Source organism: Epinephelus moara, chromosome 22, assembly GCF_006386435.1.
Source record: "Epinephelus moara isolate mb chromosome 22, YSFRI_EMoa_1.0, whole genome shotgun sequence".
NCBI lineage: Eukaryota > Metazoa > Chordata > Actinopteri > Perciformes > Serranidae > Epinephelus > Epinephelus moara.
In genome coordinates this window covers 29,317,701-29,339,292 of record NC_065527.1, presented here as the reverse complement: position 1 = coordinate 29,339,292, position 21,592 = coordinate 29,317,701, and the positions used below count along the sequence as shown (strand labels likewise).

Sequence of the window (21,592 nt, the reverse complement as noted above, 5' to 3'; positions counted from 1 at the left end):
CATGTTGTGGTCTCGCCCTGTCACCTCTCCTCCTGTCTCTTCTTCATGTTGCTTGTCTCCCCCTGTCACCTCTCCTCCTCCTGCCTCTTGTTCATGTTGCTGGTCTCCACCTGTCACCTCTCCTCCTCCTCTCCTTTGTCCAGGTTGCTGGTCTCCCCTGCCACCTCTCCTCCTGTATCTTGTCCATGTTGTGGTCTCGCCCTGTCACACCTCCTCCTATCTCTTCTTCATGTTGCTTGTCTCCCCCTGTCACCTCTCCTCCTCCTGTCTCTTCTTCATGTTGCTGGTCCCCCCATCACCTCTCCTCCTCCTGTCTTTTGTCCATGTTGCTAGTCTCCCCCTGACACCTCTTCTCCTCCTGTCTCTTGTTCATGTTGCTGGTCTCCCCCTGTCACCTCTCCTCCTTCTGTCTCTTGTCCATATTGCTGGTCTCCTCCTGTCACCTCTCCTCCTCTTGTCTCTTGTTGATGTTGCTAGTCTCCCCTGCCACCTCTCCTCCTCCTGTCTCTTGTCCAGGTTGCTGGTCTCCCCTTGCCACCTCTCCTCCTGTCTCTTGTCCAGGTTGCTGGTCTCCCCCTGTCATATCTCCTCCTGTCTCTTGTCCAGGTTACTGAATTCGCCCTGTCACATCTACTCCTTCTGTCTTTTGTCGTTGTTGCTGCTGGTCTCCCCCTGTCACCTCTCCTCCTCCTGTCTCTTGTCCAGGTTGCTGGTCCCCCCTGTCACCTCTCTTCCTCCTATCTCGTGTCTATGTTGCTGTTCTCCCCCTGTCACCTCTCCTCCTCCTGTCTCTTGTCCAGGTTGTTGGTCTCCGCCTGCCACCTCTCCTCCTCCTGTCTCTTGTCCATGTTGTGGTCTCGACATGTCACCTCTCCTCCTCCTGTCTCTTGTCCAGGTTGCTGGTCTCCCCCTGCCACCTCTCCGCCTGTCTTTTGTCCATGTTGTGGTCACCCCCTATCACCTACCCTCCTGCTGTCTCTTGTCCAGGTTGCTGGTCTCCCCCTGCCACCTCTCCTCCTGTCTCTTCTTCATGTTGCTTGTCTCCCCCTGTCACCTCTCCTCCTCCTGTCTCTTGTCTATGTTGCTGGTCCCCCCCGTCACCTCTCCTTGTCCTGTCTCTTGTCAATGTTATGGTCTCCCCCTGTCACCTCTACTCCTCCTGTCTCTTGTCCATCTTGCTGGTCTCCCCCTGTCACCTCTCCTCCTCCTGTCTCTTGTCCAGGTTGTGGTCTCGCCCTGCCACCTCTCCGCCTGTCTCTTGTCAATGTTGTGGTCTCCCCCTGTCACCTTTCCTCCTCCTGTGTCTTATCCTTGTTGCTGGTCTCCCCCTGTCACCTCTCCTCCTCCTGTGTCTTGTCCTTGTTGCTGGTCTCCCCCTGTCAATTCTCCTCCTCCTGTGCCTTGTCTTTGTTGCTGGTCTCCTTCTGTCACCTCTTCTCCTCCTGTCTCTTGTTCATGTTGCTGGTCTCCCCCTGTCACCTGTCCTCCTCCTGTCTCTTGTCCAGGTTACTGGTCTCCCCCTGTCACATCTCCTCCTGTCTCTTGTCTAGGTTGCTGGTCTCGCCCTATCACATCTCCTACTTTTGTCTCTTGTCCTTGTTGCTGGTCTCCCCCTGTCACCTCTCCTCCCCCTGTCTCTTGTTCATGTTGCTGGTCTCCCCCTGTCACCTCTCCTCCTCCTGTCTCTTGTGCATGTTGCTTGTCTCCTCCTGTCACCTCTCCTCCTCCTGTCTCTTGTCCATGTTGTGGTCTCCACCTGTCACCTCTCCTCCTCCTGTCTCTTGTCCAGGTTGCTTGTCTCCCCCTATCACCTCTCCTCCTCCTGTCTCTTCTTCATGTTGCTGGTCCCCCCCGTCACCTCTCCTCCTCCTGTCACTTGTCCATGTTGCTCGTCTACCCNATCTCCTCCTGTCTCCTCTTCATGTTGCTTGTCTCCCCCGTCACCTCTCCTCCTCCTGTCTCTTCTTCATGTTGCTTGTCACCCCCTGTCACCTCTACTCCTCCTGTCTCTTGTCCATGCTGCTGGTCTCCCCCTGTCACCTCTTGTCCTCCTGTCTCTTGTTCATGTTGCTGGTCTCCCCCTGTCACCTCTCCTCCTCATGTCTCTTGTCCAGGTTGCTGGTCTCGCCCTGTCACATCTCCTCCTTTCCTCTCTTGTCCTTGTTGCTGCTCTCCCCCTGTCACATCTACTCCTTCTGTGTCTTGTCCTTGTTGCTGGTCTCCCCCCGTCACCTCTCCTCTTCCTCCTGTCTCGTGTCTATGTTACTGGTCTCCCCCTGTCACCTCTCCTCCTCCTGTCTCTTGTTCATGTTGCTGGTCTCCTCCTGTCTCTTGTTCATGTTGCTGGTCTCCCCCTGTCACCTCTCCTCCTTCTGTCTCTTGTCCAGGTTGTTGGTCTCCCCCTGTCACATCTCCTCCTGTCTCTTGTCCATGCTGCTGGTCTCGCCCTGTCACATCTCCTCCTTCTGTCTCTTGTCCTTGTTGCTGTTCTCCCCCTGCCACCTCTCCTCCTCCCCCTGTCTCTTATCCATGTTGTGGTCTCGCCCTATCACCTCTCCTCTTGTGTCTTGTCCTTGTTGCTGGTCTCCCCCTCTCACATCTCCCCCTGTCTCTTGTCCAGGTTGCTGGTCTTGCCCTGTTTCATCTCCCCCTTCTGTCTCTTGTTCATGTTGCTGGTCTCCCCCTGTCACCTCTCCTCCTCCTGTCTCTTGTCCATGTTGTGGTATCGCCCTGTCACCTCTCCTCCTGTGTCTTGTCCAGGTTACTGGTGTCCCTCTGTCACATCTCCTCCTGTCTCTTGTCCAGGTTGCTGGTCTTGCCCTGTCACCTCTCCTCCTCCTGTGTCTTGTCCTTGTTGCTGGTGTCCCCCTGTCACATCTCCTCCTCACGTCTCTTGTCCAGGTTGCTGGTCTCCTTCTGTTACCTCTCCTCCTCCTGTCTCTTGTTCAGGTTGCTGGTCTTCCCCTGTCACCATTGTGTTGTGTAAGTCTGGAGGTTCCTGTTTCATTCTATTGCAACTTCAACATCAGCAGGCGGTTAAGGATAAGGGAAGTCGGTCATTATATCTGTAAGAGGAAATGAGAGAAACAGAGGGTCGGAGACAGGTCGGCGACAGTGTCATCTGGAGGACAGTGTGACAAGACCTCACACCAACTGAAAACCATTGTTATTGAAACACCCGAACTCCAACGCCCAGTTGTACTGTATAAAAGCTTGCAGTAGATGCTCCTCAGGGAGCCTTTTTTCTGTAACCTCATCTTGTGTGTTGCACTGTGAAACGCTCCTCTTGTACAAGATAATAAATTCTGTTAAACTTTGATATTTTGGCTCCGGTCTCTATTTGCTTTAAAGGTCATTACAAACAAATTCTTATGACAGTATCCCCCTGTCACCTCTCCTCCTGTCTCTTCTCCATGTTGGTCTCCTGTTGACAGATTAACAGAACATAAACATAAGCTATAAACACACATCCATCCATCCATCCATCTATCTATCTATCTATCTATTCACATTATTTTTAAACTTGCCAGGATCTAATTAATGTAGTGTCTCTTTAGCTAACATCAGGTACCTCACCTCTCATATACACGCACACACTTACCTACCTGTATATTTATTTATCTATAAACATAAAATTTATCATGTCACTGTGCTTTTCACATAATGTTAAGAGAAGAATGGGCAGTGTCCCACCATCATCACCTCTATTTGTTTTTACAGTTTGCTTCCCAAAGCTGAGCTTGGTTTGGTGAAGTCTTTTCATGTCTTTCTCTCTCTCTCTGTCTCTCTGTGTGTGTCTCTCTCTCTCTCTCTCTCTCTCTCTCTCTCTCTCTCTCTCTCTCTCTGTCTCTGTCTCTCTCTCTCTCTGTCAGTGCAGAAAGAAAACACATACTGCAGTCATACAACATTAGCACTAGACTGATTAGATAGCTATTTTAACCAAGCTAGTTTAGTGCAGAGTCCATCTCATCCTGTGTAATAGAAATCAGTAGGCTATAACTGATGTGAGGCGCCCATGATCAGCGTTAGGTAGCAGCTGGATTTGAAGGGATAGTTCAGTATTTTTGAAGTGGGGTTGTATGAGGTACAAATGGCCCATTTGTGCCATTTGTACCTCATACAACCCCACTTCAAAAATACTGAAACTGGTTCATCACCCACCACTGACCCTGACACACAGTTTGCAGTGGCCTGTTTAGCAACTCAACTTTTCTGGTGTTCTACAGACCCAAGTATGCAGCGAGCAGTTGAAAACTTGCTAGTTTAAGATGTTCATGTTATTACTGTCATTATTCTGTTTTTAGTCATGCTGCAGCATTGATGAACACCCATATATCCTTGCTGCTGGCCAAACCCAGAACAGGATTTACACTTTCTACATCATTGTGGACAAACAGCTCATCCCCTGCCAAGCTACCAGCTCGTTGGGTGCTTTTGATGAACTAAGTTGGTTTGTTCACAAGATCGTTGCAGGCTTCAGTTGTCAGCATATTCAAGTTTCAAAAAACATTTAATTAGTGCTCATGAGAAGGATTCTTGTCAAAGTGGTGATGCAGCAAACTCAGTGTCATTTCAAGCTAGTTGTCACAGTCTCCAAGTTGTTGGAACAAGTGTCATGCAGAGTCCAGAGGCTGGGTGTTTTGAGGACAATGGGTCAGGCCAAAGACGCAAAGAAAATACAAAAAATATTTGCAATTCAATTATTGCTAAACTCCAAGGAAGTGGAATGGCAAATAGTGCTGTTTCATCAATTGTTAGTGATCTAGAAGAACTTGCTACTGGACTGCACTCCCATGTTAGGCATGAAATACTGTCTGCTGTGCCTAAAGATGATCCTGTAAGAGCTACATTCAAATTTCAAATAATTTCAAATAATTTATTTGTTTAAGAAGGGACAGTGTACATCAATGAACATTCCTTTTAAAGAAAAAAAAGAAAATGTAGATGCACCTAATTGCAGCCAAGGGCTGATTTACATTGGTAGTCCCCCTGCCAGGTTTGTCAGCATAGTTCCTAAAAAATAATAAAAAATCAATACAGTATGCATAAAATATGCAATTACAATATAAAATACATTAAAACACATAACAATCTTATCGTCACAGTATAAAGTCGCCCAGCGACACATAACAGTAACATTGCACAAATCCTGTTGCCTCCAGTGCCTCCAGAGTATGTGTAAGCTTTACACCTTGTTTCTGGATGCAACCAAGTAACAAGCAGGCGGGGGAGAAGGGGCTGTATGGGATGTGTGGATAGAGTGTGAGCCTGTAGCAATGCAGAGTCCAGTACATAGTTCTTGTTGTAGTTGTGATCAATTGTGATGGATAACAGTAGAAGATGTAAGGACAGTGGGGGTTAAAGTGCTGGAATAATGGAGAACAATAGAAGTTAAAGTGCTGTAGAGCTGATTTCCAAGTGCTGTCAGTTACATTGCAAAGTACATGGTAAACAAATAAGCCCGAAACAAAAGAGAGATAAATAATAATAAATAAATAAATAAATAGGAGAGAAAAAAGAAGAAGACAAATTTTTAAAAAAAAAAAAGAATTTTGAAAACCCATTTGTTAGCTGTAATACTGAAACTAAAAGAATGAAATATTTCATCCAGAAATGGAGGGCTGTGGAACCACAAGAAAAAATGTTGAGTTTGAGTTTGATTTGATATGAGACGAAAAAGACAAACAGGTACTTATGATCAAGTCCCAGTGAACGACACTTTTGTTTACATTCCAATTTTGGAAATCATAGAATTCATGGGTCGCAATTCTGTTATATGTAAACTGTTTGGGCAACCTTGTATATCAAGAGCTGACAGATAAGAAGACTTTTGTGATGGAACTAACTCTAAGACACATCCATTGTTCTCTAAACAATAGACTTCTTTACATATTCAGTTGTGCTATGATGACTTTGAAACTGCTAACCCACTGGGTTCAAAACACGGTGTTCACAAAATAGGTGCTCTCTATTTTGTCCTCAGAAATTTGCCACCAAAGTTTAACTCTGCTTTGATGAATATTCATTTGGTTGCACTGTGTCACACTGAAGGTGTGAAAATATGGCTTTGATCCTATTCTACAGCCACTGATTAATGACATCAAAACACTGGCGAGTCATGTCCTTGATTTACCTTTCTCCACTGAAAAAGTCTGTGGCACTATTTGTCAGATAACTGGGGACAACTTGGGGATGCACGCAATTCTGGGTTTTACAGAGTCTGTTAATGGACGTTATCTCTGTCTGTTTGTATTTGATTGAAAGAGATGATGCTCAGAATGTTCACAGTGAGGATGACCCCAAGAGAATCTTGCGTGGAAAAGAGCTATTTGAAATGCACTGTAGTGAGTTGCACTCAGACCCACAGAAGGTATCTGTGTTTGGTTTAAAAAAGAACCCCACTCTTAACAGCCTACAGTTCTTTCATGTTTGCTACAATTTTACTTTGGACATTATGCATGACATTCTTGAAGGGGTGGCTCAGTATGAGCTAAAGTTACTGTTGTAGTATCTGTCAGAAAATGTTTTGTCGAAACCTGATCTGTTGTCTGGAATTGATGCCTTTGACTATGGGTACACGGAGCGCAAAAATCATCCTACAAGGATTAACTTGGACAGTAGTGGCAATAATGTAGGACTCAATTCCATTCAGACTCTTTGTCTTAAGAAACATTCCTTTGCTTTTTGGTGACATTGTGTCAGAAGGAAACCAAAACTGGATTTTGCTGCGAGTATGAACCCTTGAAATCATTTAATGTGGACAGTCAGGACAATATGTCCTGTGTTTGCCCAAGCCCTGCATGTTGAGTCTGTACCGCAAAACATCTACTCTACTAACCTGGTAACTATCAGTGGGACAGAGTACAAGACAGGACTTATCATTTGCAGGGAGATTAAACATGAAATGTCTGTGTTTTGCAGAATAAAAACGATACTTGCTGTCGACAGTGTTATCCACTTCCTGGTGAACAAGCTTGTGGTTGATCATTTCAGTGAGCATTTTCATGCCAACCAAGTATTTGAAAGTGATGATAAAGATGTTATCAAAGCAGACAGTCTTGAAATGTAGAAGCCTTTTGACTTACAAAGTGCTGATGGTGGAGATGAGAGCCTCTATTGTACCATTGTTTTCTTTGTAAATGTGCACATAGAGTTAAGTTGTGCCCAATCCCCATGGTGCTGGGAAGTTTTTTGATTTTTTTTTTGTCCTGAATAAATAAAAAAAGATTAACTGCAGCATTGTAATTATTCATGAGGCTTTTCAAATGCTCATAGTGAACTTGAAGTTTGCAGGACTTCCATACGCTCTATTTTGCGTACCTCTCTTTTTAAGGAGCGGGTATGGTCATTAAACCATGGAGAGAATGAGGAAGTGATTTTGGTTCTGGTTTTGACTGTGGCTACTGAGTCCATTGTATTCAGGCAGAGGTTATTGAATGAATTCACCAGGAGGTTGGTATCATGCGAGAGAGGTAGTTTGGAAAAGAGGCATGAAAAAGCATGTGAAGGGCAGTCTGAAGAAGGGCACCTGTTGCCCGAAACGTCACTCCATGATGATGGAATAAATGGACCTAAAAAGGGAGCTGAAGTGTGCGGACTTTTCTTTGTTTGTTTAGTTTAATCCTTTTAGTCCATTTTCACTTTTTGGATGTGCGTGGTTGCTCTTTTTATATTCAATGAAAAGGCATGTGAAAATTTAGCTGCTGTTGTTGAGTTAATGATGCGAGAGCGGGTGGGGGCAGGTGAGACTTTAGGCGAAGGAGAGGAGTACAACTTTAAAACAATACCAAAATGATCGGATATACAGGTGTTAATAAGTTCCACATTATCGATCTTTAGACCATATGAAATAACAAGATCTAAGATATGGCCCTTCTCATGGGTGGGCCCTGTGGAATGTAAAACAAAATTAAATGATTCTAAAAGATTAAGAAATTCCCCCGCAAGAGAATCACCAAGACAACAAACATGAATGTTGAAGTCACCGATTATGCAGACCCGGTCATAATTAGGTAAAAGCAGAGAGAGTAGGTCAGAGAATTCAGAGACAAAAGTGCCATTGGGCTTAGGAGGGCGGTAAACTAAAAGGAATAAAATCGGCTGGTGCTTATTAACAGAAAATGTTAAGTTAAGGACCAGCTGGTCTCTGGCACGGACCAGTGATTCCTACCACTAGGGGCGCTAAAGTTACTGGTCCTGACCAGCTGCACTGTGGTCCCTGTGGTCTGTGAAGTGACTTTAGTCTTTTCTCCCTTTTCAAGTCATTTTGGCAGCACTGTTATCTGGATAAATGTCAAAGATCATAATATTTTGTCTATAAAATGAACTTGATCAGAATTATGATTAATATTGTTATTAGTGATTATAAAGATCCCTGTGGTCAGGACCAGCTGGTCTCTGGCACGGACCAGTGGTCCCTACCACTAGGGGCGCTAAAGTTACTGGCCCTGACCAGCTGCTCTGTGATCTGTTCTGTTGTTTGGACCAGTTGAGTGATCTGTGGAGTGTTTGTTTTTAATACAAATTTTCCCTTTTCTTACTGTGTTAGCAGAATAGCCTAAATGTGAGAAGCCATAATCATTTGTCTATCCAATGTTATCACTATTAATAGAGGTCATAATAAGAATGATTAAATTATTAGTCATAGTTGTATGAGTAATACTATCGATTATGCAGGTCTGTGTCTTCCTGACTGGTTTAAACTTTACCAATGTGTTGCATTTTAAAAGCTTGTGACATTACCCTTTGTATCAAATCTTGATCTAGAAACTAATGTCAAATAAATGTAGTGGAGGAAAAAAAAAATGTAGAGTTGAGTGACAAAGTGTCACAACCTGGCTGTTTGGGCCATGACAGGACAGGAGACACACTGAATTAAGGAGGTGTAACAAAGTAGATTTACAGGAGACACACTGAATTAAGGAGGTGTAACAAAGTAGATTTATTAACAAAAAGTGAAAGGAAAATAATGAATAAATGGGATGTGNAGAGAGAGAGAGAGAGAGAGAGAGAGAGAGAGAGACTCATGGGTTTTATAATCTCAGGATACTGGGCCCAGGTGCCCCTGATACACCAAAACTCCTCCCACAAACCCAAGTCACATCAGGAGGCTGCTGCCTCAACAGCAGGGGTCATCACACAAAGGAACATCAAATGGAAATACAAAAATGTAAAAGTTTAATTAAAAATTCAACACAAGTAGCCCACAGTACAGTAACAAAAGTAACAGTCGAATCTTGATTGATCCAGCACCTGATCACTCGATCGTTCCGAGGATTTTCTCGGCATAAAATCTTGAAAAACCTTCTAGTCTCACCAGGATGTCAATTGTGGTCTGCATAAAAGAAAACATTTTAGTTCAGGACAACACAAGGGGGAAAAAAAAAAAACACAAGGAAGAGGACACATTAACAGCTTTATTAATGTTAAATTAACAGATGTAATTATATTTATGGGTGATCAAGTAACAGTAAGCTCAAGCTCAATTCTGTTAGAATGGTAGAACTGTTACAGTAATGGATACCTTTATGTCTTTGTTCAACTAAAATTGGAACTTACCTCTGGCACCATGACATCAATGACAAAATCAATGTTTTTGAGGAGGCTGTAATCCAATGACAGCGTTGGCTTTATCAGATTAATGAGGTCATTCATCTGTTGGACATAGTAAGGGTAAATAAACAGTCGTTCATACACTCTGACAAAATGACCACTTTTTAAAAAAATTACTTTAAAAAAAAAATATTACTTACGTGTTTCTCATTGAAACATGTTGGCTTTCCGTTAAGAATTGTTTTCAGGGCACGGTTTCCCCAGGGTTTTGCCAAAGGAACATCCTGTTGGATTTCCTCTCCCCACTGTCGAGCATTTCTTCCAGTTCCTTTAAAAATTACATTGTTAAACACTGGTTCAACTTTTACTGTTTATAATTAACCAGAATAAACAACAAAAACCTTTATTCTTCCTTTGGAAATGAGGCCCTCAACGCCTTTGTTCTTGAGGCAGGTCAAAGTACTGCAAAGTACATAAAAACAAATAAGCAGCAATAAAGTACAGTGCAATATGTCACATTTGTCAAAGAATGGTAGTTGTATTCTTTGTTCATTATTATTAATTTATAAGTTACATTTCATGACGGTTGAATGGTTCAGATGGTTAAAACATGCAGTTAAAAGCAAGGTTAGGTTCAATTCAAACACATGATTTCATGTTGTTTGATGTTTAGACCAAGAGGAGGCATTTATGTTGTGTACTAAGTGATAGAGGAAGATGAACAGAATGTTTATGTACTGCCGTTTGACAGTATATATATAAAAAAAAAAAAATTAAAAAAAAACAGAAGACCCCATGATGTCCTGCTTCAGCTTTTATAGAAGATGCAGCTAAATTCCCACAGCAGTTACTGTAATGCATATTCAGGTGCTTAATTAATTAAATTAGCAGGAGAAGGGTGAAGATTGGTCAAACCTGGTGAAGGCGTATGGCTCAGGCAGGTCACAACCACATGTGAAAATGCCTGACTGACTGGGCTCATAACAGGCACAGTCTTTGTGCAGCCAGCCATTGCATGTCTCGCATTTCACCCAGTCCTCCTCCTGCACATGTGGATACAACTGCCTACAATTTCAAAAAGATATCACAGCAGAGATCCAGATGCTACATTGATCCTACACTACCAACATTTGAACTGTACAAAGCTGTGAATCTGGTACTTGGTGCATTGTTTTAAACTCTGATACTACTGTACCTTGACTGCCCTTTTCCAGGGCTGTCGTAGTAATTGCAGGCATGATTTGCCTCTGCCATGCTCACGCACTTTCTTCCCCTACAAAAAAGAACATTTGAACTGTTAAAGATTTACATGCAACTTATTTCATAGCCTGCCAATATTATCAGTTGCCTAGTGTCTTATGGTTTTTACATCACCTTAGGAACAGAATCGGCAATCAAGCAGGCTGCATGATACATCCTGAGATGCCCCAACTGGACTTGGTTCAAGGGTTCATTCATCATGTCTGTCCCTTTGATATCAAGCTCAGCTGCCTTGAGTGAGTGACATAACAACCAATGTTTGTACAACATGAAGTTAATTTATGTAATAAACCAAGTATACTATCTATTAAAACAATGGCAATTCCTTTAATAATTTGACAATACCAAGAAGGGGTAGGATAAATCTTTTTTTTCCTTTTACAAAACAGTACTTACCGTGCAGACGAAGACACCACAGTTGACGCCATCTCTCTGTCTCCACTGGTCTGGATATGAAATGGACCATTCCTTCAGCCTCCATATGTTCTGAAATGCAAGGCTAAAAACAGATGTATCATTTAGTGTTATGTTTTTCATATAATGTCACAGTTTATTAGAATAAATGTGTTTACATACCTTAGAATGTCCATATCAGGTGGAGAAATCAAGGTGTACTTTTCAAGGGAATCGTAGACCCTGATTTCTTTTTTTGAGCCATCAAATACCTGTCAACACAATGGCCAGTGTAAGTATTGTGCAGTCCACTACATGCAAATAAATATGACTGAAGCCTTTTTATGATTATCCATGGTCGCTCAGTGGGCTACGGGCATAGCATAATTGTGATGTCAGGTTTTAATCTGGCCCTGGACCTTCCCACCTTCTGTCTTTCTAAAAAAAAAAAAAAAAAAACACGACGACAGCAATGTCCCCGAAAAGTCTTAAGAAAAAGCCCTCTCAATTTCACAGCAGTACTCACCCACAGAATGAAATTATTGCCAGTCTCTGGAGTTTGATGGCCAACGACTCGTGGAAACAGAACCTTTGAGTCTTGCTTTAAGCCCTTGAATAAAAAATATTTAATACCAAATTACAGCTGCAGACTAAGGAATGATGTTTTCTTCTGTTACACTGTCACAATTATAAAGTTATTAGTTATAATAAATTAGTGATAATAAATTACCTCTTAGATAAAGCTAAAGAATATGCAAATAACACATGCATACCTGGATGCAATGCAAATGGCGGGAGCTGATTGATTCCCCATTGATCCAGCTCCTCCACCAAGCTGTGAAATGAAATGTTTGCAAAGCAAACACCTGTTAAAAGAGCAATGGCTTTTGGGTAGTGGCACACTGTTTCTGTATGCACTATCCATAACAAAGACAAATTACCATAAAACTTACATTCTCCAGAGGTTTTGTCAGCTGGAGAACTCTCACATTCACTGCCTGTAAAGGAACAACTAAAGCTGTCACTATGTAAAACTTTGGTGTAATGATACATCACATGCATTCATGTCTACTTACATCATCTGTAAGCCATGGATACGAGGTGTAGAGGTCATCCTCTAGGAGAGATTGTGGGCAAATACTTAAAAAGGTCAGCCACATAAACTAATGCCCGTTCCACCTGAACAATGGCATAGTCCGTTGCTGGTGCCTTGTAGAGCTCAAGCAGTTTTGCCTTTTTTGAGGGAGGGGGGCAAAGATTAAAGCAGAAATCACTGTTACACATCAAGATTACAAATGCATTACATTTGATGTATAAATCCTAAGTAACAAGGCCTGTTCCATTAGCATCAGGTTGTTGAGGGTTAACATCCCATCCTAGCAGGAATCACCTCTACAATATTAAATAAAGTCATATTTAAAGTCTGATAAAATAGATTATCTTGTTCTTCAGATAATTTATGTTCGTTTTAAGGAATGAATTTATGGGTTTATCGACATTTTTTTGTAATTTGTAGGTTTTCATTTGTCACAGGCCGATTACAGGCAAATGCTCAGCAACTCAATGGATTGGACTATATGCCCAGCAGTCCACACATGTAAGATATGATTTGAAAATTTAACATACAAAAATAAAATTTTTGAACACATTTTTTAATTACCTTGTGCTCTTCCTGGATTAGGAACTGCCCTATTGAGAAGCTCATTTTGGCCACAATTTGCTCATCGTGCATTTCAACATCCACATTTCCTCCTGGGGCAGACACCACTGAAGACATAAGAAACACAACATTACCACAATTTAATATGAACATTCATATTGTCACGATGTGGAGCGGTCTGGACCCAAATGGGGGGGAAACTTGACTGGAAGACAGGGGAAAGACAAGGACAACAACAACAAAAAAAAAAAGGAAATAAATGATAAAAGACACGCACACCATGACACGTATGTGCTTTATGACAATTTGTCACAATTACCTGTACTTGTAAGCCTCAACCGTCCATCTGGCCCAATTTCAAGATTGTCCTTGGTTTGTGTCTCCCATTTTTTTGATGAATTTTTGATTTATGTTGTTGTTGTTGTGCAAATGGAAGACCAACCTTGTACAAAACAAGAAATGTGTCTCCTTCATTTGGCAGAGGAAGTACCGGTCAAAGGACAGCTCTCTGTTTTGTTCTGCCTCTGAGGAATTGACAAAACTGCACAAATCAGGGACAAGGTTGAGGCTGCGGAGTACTTCCTCCGGCTTTGTTTGAGTACCGCTCAGCAGAGCCTGTGATGGGATGTGGCCTTTGCAAATGTTCTTTAGGATTTACATCATTTCGGGGGTTCGTGTTATTCCTCCTGTACAAAAGATTTTTCATCCAAGGAAGATTTACTTTAAGACTTTTATCTTGTGCTGCCTGTATGTTTTCACTTGTAGGCGAGCAAAGTCTTCCATCATTTGGATTAAAAAAATCTCTGCTTTGTCCTGTTGTTGGTGTGTCTTGCAACACGACCAGCAATGTCAGAAATGTAAATGGTTGGTGGTTTTGCAAAGCTTAACAGACCATCTGCGTGGTCCCTCGCACTTTCCTGCCACAGAAGTGGGGAGCAGTAATAAACAACTGAGTGAGAGCAGCCCGTGTGCAGTACACCACCTAGATGGAGACAGATGACGATAACTGATATTACCAATAGAACAACAAGTATTTGAATTTGCAAAACATTGTCACAGTCATATTCAGTTGCTGTTAAACTATACTTGCAGGTGAAGTCAAAGAAAAAACACAAAAAGACACTACATAAAGATGCAATATCAAAATCTGTTAGTGATAACCACATTTCCATTAAATAAAGTAACACAGGTGGATGTAAAAAAATAAGTATATATTTATGTCCTTACCCCCTGTTTTCTGCAGCTTAGCGAACATTTTTGGGTAAACATCCTTGTAGAGGAGCATCTCCTCAAGTCAGTTGATCAAATCAGTCTCAGATCCCTCAGTGGGAACACCCAGCTCAGAGCAAGCTTTAATTAGCTCACTCTTGCTTGCCTGTAGGTGGCATAAGCACAGTAGAATTTCAGAGGTTAATATGAACGCTACCTGCAGCAGCACAAAGAAGTGTAAGAGAAAATAAGCGGAATAAATTACCACTGATTTCAATATATAAATCACCTTCTTTGATTCAATCAACCGAAGAAGCTCATCCTCATTGAAGCGTCGATCTTTTTGCGTTTTGGGGTCTGTTGTTGCCTTACTATTGAAACCTTTCAGGATCTCAGTCTTCGGTAGCACATCCCCAACTCTAGTAGCTGGTCCCATCCACGGCACAAAAGAGGAGTGTGTCAACTCCGCTGAATACGGGTTGTGGGCTTTCAACTCTTAACAGAAGGAAAGATATGTTTCATAATTTAATAATATCATTACTTTCATTTTTTTCAATGTCACATTCCTTGTTCTTTACTGTTAGGTCGCGATTTGAAATGTAGTACAATAACAAACCTTCACAGATGCCACTGGCTATAATTTCTTTTTCCAGTCGGTCCCACTTTGCAGTGATGTTGACTGAAAGATCTTCATCCTTGACTTCTTTGATAGCTGGCCTCTTCAGTGTGCTCACTAGTTATAGAAGAGGAGTAGTAGTTAAAAATAAATGTAAAAGTAAGGTCATACAATTTTCCAGGAATACTTTTGAAATGAGCTGAATTGTCTAAACTGATTTTTAGCCCAATTACTTTTAAAGAAAGAGGTCATTATAGTGTTTAACCCTTCACCCAATAATACATATGTATAAAGACCACTCTGTTGATATTTAGAGCATCAAACAGATTGATACTCTCACTCTCTGAGTTCCATAGTAACAGCTATGAGTAGAAAATACATTGACAAACCTCAAAAAATCTTAGATAAATTATGTATTTTTTAGCCCTCTGTGTGTATTACTAAGTACTCACATACCTGGCACATCAAAAGACAGCTTCCAGTTGGCATCTGCTATTAGCACTGGGGGATGGTGGCCACATTTGTAGCAAAAGAAATCATACTCATAAGCAGTAAGTGCAGAGTAGTGAAAAAATGCCCTCCGGATGGTGTTGTGGTGGATTGTCAAATTCAGCTGATGCTCCATAGCACTGATGAATCTTCCAATAGCTGTGTGGGTCTGTTAAAAGATCAGGCAATTAGTTGTTCTATACTTACTGTACAAATCAGTGCTATTTTATGTTTCTAATTGAATGAAAAAAAAGGACCATATTACCCTCAGTAAATTTGTCATGAAAGAGCATAACTGAAGGGTCAGAAACACTTTGTTATTGTAATTGTAGAAGCCTGTCAAGTAATTCTGAAATCTGACAGGTGTTCTGCAGACAGGGCACGTTTTGATGTAGACATGGACACCTAAAAGGGAAACAAATTGTTACAGGATATAGTGGATTTGTTTGTATATATGAACCCTACTTCTATCAACTGGGGTGCCTGCAGAGACCAAAGGTATACTATTAGTCAATTCAAAAAATATAAAAACAGTATTTCAGCAGACAAACCTTTTTGAACAGTAAGAATGCCATAAACTGTTGCGTTTTTCGTGACACATTTCTCCTCGGACAAGTCTGGTGGTGTAGGACCTGGACAGTACGGGCACTTGGTTTCCTCAGGTGAGAACTTCTGTGGGATGTTTGCTGCGTTATTTTGCAACTCCGCTGGTAGTTTGGGAGGCAGTCTTTTGCAGTTGCACAACTACTCTACAATTTTTTTTAATCTGTTCTGAACCAATTTGATTTTCACTTTCAAAATGGCATGGCTCCATATCTTCACTGTACAGATCGTTGTTAGTGTCACTACTGAAGTCCACGTCCCTGTCACTGTCACGTAGGAGGTGTCGTCTTTCCTGGAAGGTCCAACACAGAGAGATAAATGTGGACACACATTCTTCTCTTTGTGCCTTTGCAGCGACATGTCCACTTTCTACTTCCAGTGTCCAGTGTCACTCTTGTTCTGCCCAAACGACACCAACTGTCCACTTTTGATGTGTACACAGAAAAGTTGACTTTACTGCCTGAATATCCGTGTTCATCAAAAAACACAGGATATACACATGGAGTCCCATCCTGTGTGGCTCTCTCATTTAGGTGTGTGCATTCCTGTTTAGTAGTGCTGGAAATCAGCCCCTTTTCGAACATCTCTTCAATTACAGTAGTCTGCAGCAGAGGAGGTGGCTGGTGGTACTTGAAATGCTTTACTCTGTCCAAATGTATGCATTCTCTTCCCATGGCCATGGCCATAAACTCCCTGCAGCTTGGTACTTCGCAGTCAAGGACCTGCCTAGTAAAGGACTTGGACACATGAATTATGGTCCTTGGTCCACACTTGTCCTGTGCTGTAACAAAAATCCCTCTCTTCATCCACAAGGAAGATGGGTTCCGTTTCTTTGTTGTGTTTGCCCAACTCGTGTCTTCTTAATGTAGGTGCACTAGAAAAAGATGCATCACATGCAGGACACTGAAAGGATTTACAGTTCTGTTTGTCAGATTCCGCTGGCTTCCCTTTGACAGATAACAAATCTGGAGAAAAGGAGAAGAAACATATTACAGGCTGTAAGTGGCATTGTTTTTTTCCTAATATACTAAGCATGTTATGTCATGGCATACTGTAGTACAGTAAAACAATATAAATAAAATCCACTGTGCAGACACTTGCTTGTAATACTTGGTTAGGTGCTATGATATGACTGGAAATATCATATATACATGCATATATCTCTATTCCATTTTTGTCATTATAGCATTGATTACCATAAAATAAGTCTCAGTGGGCAGTGTTCTCTAAGACTTATACAAAACAAAGTCGCTGGGCCTTGTTAGGTCGGGGTTAAAGGGGAAAAATGGATAAAGGAGGTGGACCCAAACGCAGTTAGACAGGAGGCAAGATCAGGGAAAGACAAAAGGCGAGCTTTATTAACTCAAAGCTGAATGCAAAAATCAAGGAGCATGAAACCAAAGACGTCCAAAGACCCAAAAAACAAAGTAGCAAAGAAAGCAGCAAGACAAAGTAGCAACAAAACCAGTAAGACAAAGTACAACCAAAAACCAAAGTTCAAATCAAAAAATGCCAAAATGCAAAACTCAAAGTCCAAAAACACATACCAAGGAGAGACTGGAGACAAAAGGAGCTCTGGGAGGACAAGACGCAGACAGGAGCAGGAGCAGGAGCAGGAGCATGAGCAGGAACATGAACATGAACATGGACATGAACATGAGGCAAGATCTGAGCCTGACAGATACATACAATGACCAACAAGGAGTAAAGGGAAAACACAGACTAAATACACAGACGCTGATGAACAGATGAGGAACAGGTGAGGAGAGAGAGGAGGGAGGAGGCCAGGTGTGGTAACGAAGGGGAGGAGCACATGAGAAAACATGAAGGCAACAATACAACAGACAGAGGGAGACGGAGGCGAGAACATAGGAGAAACTTAAAGGACACAGAGGGTCATTGAAAATCAAAACAAAGACCCAACAAGACATGATACAAAGACATAAATGACAGGCCTTTGAGGCAACTGTATCAGTGCAAATATATTTTTTTCTCATGTTAATACATACTTGGGAGGAGTGTCTTACTCTGAAGAATCAACCCTGTCCATTGAGGGAAAAAAAAATCAAATTTCAGTAACTGTGTAACAGTTACAAAATTATTATTATTACTTGAGGTGCCTAACAATATGTTGGGATAAAAACTTGAGACCTTTTCAGTGAGTCAGCCATCACTATTAGACTAAATAACATTGCTTCATCATGCCAAGGTACACTTATTCAAGGCCAGCTTTAAATTACTGGAACACAAAAAGGTATGGCCAGTAGATGTGGTGAATTATTTTTACATACACCAGTCTGTGTAAATAACTGTGTTTGTGGAAAATGCTGATGGCAGAGTTTGCAATGACGCCAACTATGTTCCGCCTCGTTAGTTCACCGCACAGACCGTTTAACCTGGCAACAACTGCAGCCGGCTCAAATGTGATTGGTCAATATCAAACAAACTACAAACAGCCTACAACCAGAAACCAGGGCTCTTCCGCTCTTCTTCTGGAGGCAAGATCTCCGGGGTTTGTTTACAGACTCTACATTCACTGAATGTAGATCTGTATATAGAGACTACTCTGAAGCAAATGCAATAGTGTTTTTATTGTTCCTTAATACTTTAATAAAGGGAATTTTAAAACCTCTCCCCTCCTCTCCTCTCCTCTCCTCTCCTCTCCCCTCCTCTCCTCTCCTCTCCTCTCCTCTGAACTCTAAATCAGGTTGACGGACAGAAGCACTTCCCTGCAGATTCATCTGTAGGTTTAGCAGCTCTCTTGTGCCAACGGGTGCCAACCTGATATCGTAACTTGAGCAGGCTCTTTGCCTTCTTCACACACTTTTGCTCAGGTCTTTTTGGGAGGCTTGCATTCACCACCCCAGCTGGTTCTTGGGGTGGAGGAGAGGAACTCGGTGAGGGAGCAAAGCCATGAAAGGTCAGGAGGACTGGGACGGGGCTGCTCCACAATGGCAATGACTCAGCAGATGAAGTGGGTGTTTTCAGTGGGCTCACTGTTAATGACCACAATGACTCAGTAGATGCCTCAGGTGTGGTAAAGTCACTGGGCTCAGGGTCATAGCCACATGGAGTTGCTGGAATTGGGACCCTATGCAGACTGAGCTGTGGGATACCGTGGCCATCTGGGTTTGGGACGAGGTCACGGATCCAGGTGTGTTGCTCCATCTGAAGGTAAAAACACACACAACCATCAGACCACTGGTCCACAACATGCTACATTGCCGTAGGAGCCAGGGTCAGTGGTGGGTGAGGAGCCAGGGTCAGTGGTGGGTGAGGAGCCAGGGTCAGTGGTGGGTGAGGAGCCAGGGTCAGAGGTGGGTGAGGAGCCAGGGTCAGAGGTGGGTGAGGAGCCAGGGTCAGTGGTGGGTGAGGAGCCAGGGTCAGAGGTGGGTGAGGAGCTAGCCGGCAACACACACTGGGAGGTTGATACTGGGACCCTACTACTGTATATGATTAGTCACCATTTTTAACGATTGTGCATCGTGTCCTCTCCTCTCTCTTAAAGACTAAAAGCAGATAAGGGAGGATAACAGTCAGTTACTTTGTTTTTTATCTTTGATGTTGCCTGTTACTGAATTGTATCACAGCTACTGTCACATGTTTTTACTGGGTGGAAACATTAACAATACAGTAACACTAGTATATTACCAATTCATGTCATCATGGCATCATATTGTTGTATTTAGAAATGTCTACTGCACCATAAACATTTTCAGATTGACTGTAAATGACTACTTACCCATTTGTTAACTCTTCCTGATGTGTCAAAGCCAACACTCCCGTGGTTTTCTCTCTGTCCACCTCTGGCTGGTCCTGTTAACTGGGAGAGAAGTGCAGGTGGGGTTGATGTCTCCATCTGCCTCTATCTTGCCTGCTTCTGTCTTTTCCTGCTTCTTCTTTCAGCCTGCTCTTTCTCGTTGACCTGCCTGTCTCTGGTGGATCAGTAGTGTTGTTGGCTTTGACACTGTTCCTCCAGCTGTAGCAGTGGTTTAGAGTTCCAAGTTGTTTTGTACATGGAAAAAAGTTTTCTGTCAAGGGAGTTCCTCAAGCGATCTGGCGTCAGCATGTTGGGAGGAGAGGACCTCGAGCCTGTAGGAGGCACCATCATACCTGCGGGTCCATCAGTCTGGGGAGAAGGTGTGGCGTTCTCCCACTGGCTGGTGGGGGCAAAGGGTGTGGTCAACTGGGTCCAGCTGTTGAACCCTCTGTAAGGAATGTTGGGGAACTCCTTTGAGCCTGTGATGAGGCTGTGGTACAAGGTGAGGAGGGACCTGCACAAGGAGGTCACGTTGGTGGTGCTCAGTGGACAGTACCTCAAGTTAGTGGCCACCATTTGCAGAACTGGACTTGGCCTCAGCAGTCCAGCTAAATGGAAAGAGGAAAAATGAAAACATTAGTCACAACATGATCGGACTAATTAGAGCTGGTTCATTTCTGACTTTAAACAGTTCACTTCACAGCAGGTCTTATTGTGGAAAACCTTATTTACATGTAAGATTATTCATGTGGTTCAAGCCCAGAAAAAAAGAACTCTTCCTTGTATTCTGAATGCTGAAAGTACATGTATAAAACACAGCATGACATTAAACTGCTTCGAATCCAATCCAAGTTTATTAATTTGTGTTTTGTAAACATGACAAATATTTAAATGTTATTTACAGTGTCGGGGTGGTTACTTCTGAAAATTAAATAGGTCACAGATCAGTAATTATTCTGTAAAAAAATCCAATATGTATTAAAACTATTTTTCACATTTTCTTCATCAGAAGAGTTTCACATGAAGGTTCATACATTACTTAATCAAAGTATGTAACTTATGACATTTGATTACTTCAGATTACATTTCTAACAAATGTTTTAAACTGCTGATAAAGTTAAAGCTGACTTTGTAGTCACCGACATTTTGATAAGTAACTGTAATTTAATTACATATTTTTCTCAGTAACTGTGACTGATTACAATTACATTTATTTTACCATTTAATTACATATAACTGGTTACATGTAACTAGTTACTCCCCAACTCTGAGGATTTAATAAAAGTCTGTCTGCTTCTTTTACAAAGAACTGTTACAGACTGTTTCCAAAAATGTATCAGCTGCATTTGAAGTAAAAACGGAAGTGCCTTGAAACAAATCAGCTGTATATTTCTGGGGCATATACAGACTGTTGTGCTTTGCAGAGACGTTAAAGCATGGATGTAGTGAGCACAGTGCTGCATGTTTTGAGCAGCCGTCTGACGTCATGCTAGCTCTAGTTGTGTCGTTACCATAGCGCGTGCAATATACACAGGGTACCCGCGGATCCTTGAAAAGTCTTAAAAAGTCTTAAATTCATGTATCTAAAAGTAAGGCCTGAAAATGTCTTAAATTCATTAGAAATGTCTTAAATTGGTCTTAAATTCATTACTCAAAGGTCTTAAAATTGTTGCGGAAGGAATATTTAATCTGACTTTCTTTCTTTTCTTTTTTTTTTTATTCTCACGGCACTTTTCTGTGAGTGTCCATGCGCCGTACAATAACGGCGCGCGCTGGCAGTAGCACATACACAATGAATGGGTTTGTCGGCGGAGGTCTGCGCTTTGCGCGCTCTGTGTGAAAATGGCTTAACGGCGCGCGCTAGCCACCTGGCACTCAATATGCTGCTGTAGTGGTTTGTTTTCCAGACGTGAGTATCTTTGAGCAGTGAAAGTTATTATTTATGACTTTTTACTTGTCGGTATTTGTTTTCCACAGAGCTCTACGTGCGAGCATTTTACTCGCATTTGCGACTAAAAATAGTTTTGTGCCAGCAAAATAAATCATTCAG

The 21,592-nt window shown here is 42.2% G+C and overlaps 1 protein-coding gene and 1 long non-coding RNA gene across 3 annotated transcripts in view; one reads left to right on the top strand and one right to left on the bottom strand.

Moving 5' to 3' along the window:
- LOC126383960 (major histocompatibility complex class I-related gene protein-like) overlaps nucleotides 1-21,592 on the top strand; it is a 151,295-nt gene that overhangs the window by 97,589 nt on the left and 32,114 nt on the right. The gene's annotated exons all lie outside the window — the stretch shown is intronic.
- On the bottom strand, nucleotides 9,148-16,342 carry LOC126383981 (uncharacterized). Its single transcript, XR_007569213.1, has 21 exons — nucleotides 15,731-16,342; nucleotides 15,445-15,584; nucleotides 15,147-15,348; nucleotides 14,691-14,807; nucleotides 14,364-14,569; nucleotides 14,093-14,240; nucleotides 13,185-13,847; nucleotides 12,866-12,972; nucleotides 12,282-12,438; nucleotides 12,159-12,203; nucleotides 11,979-12,040; nucleotides 11,732-11,815; nucleotides 11,389-11,477; nucleotides 11,209-11,311; nucleotides 10,927-11,039; nucleotides 10,748-10,825; nucleotides 10,468-10,617; nucleotides 9,954-10,014; nucleotides 9,753-9,880; nucleotides 9,559-9,654; nucleotides 9,148-9,334 (listed from the first exon to the last, which is right to left on the bottom strand). It is a non-coding gene; the product is annotated as an uncharacterized LOC126383981 (long non-coding RNA).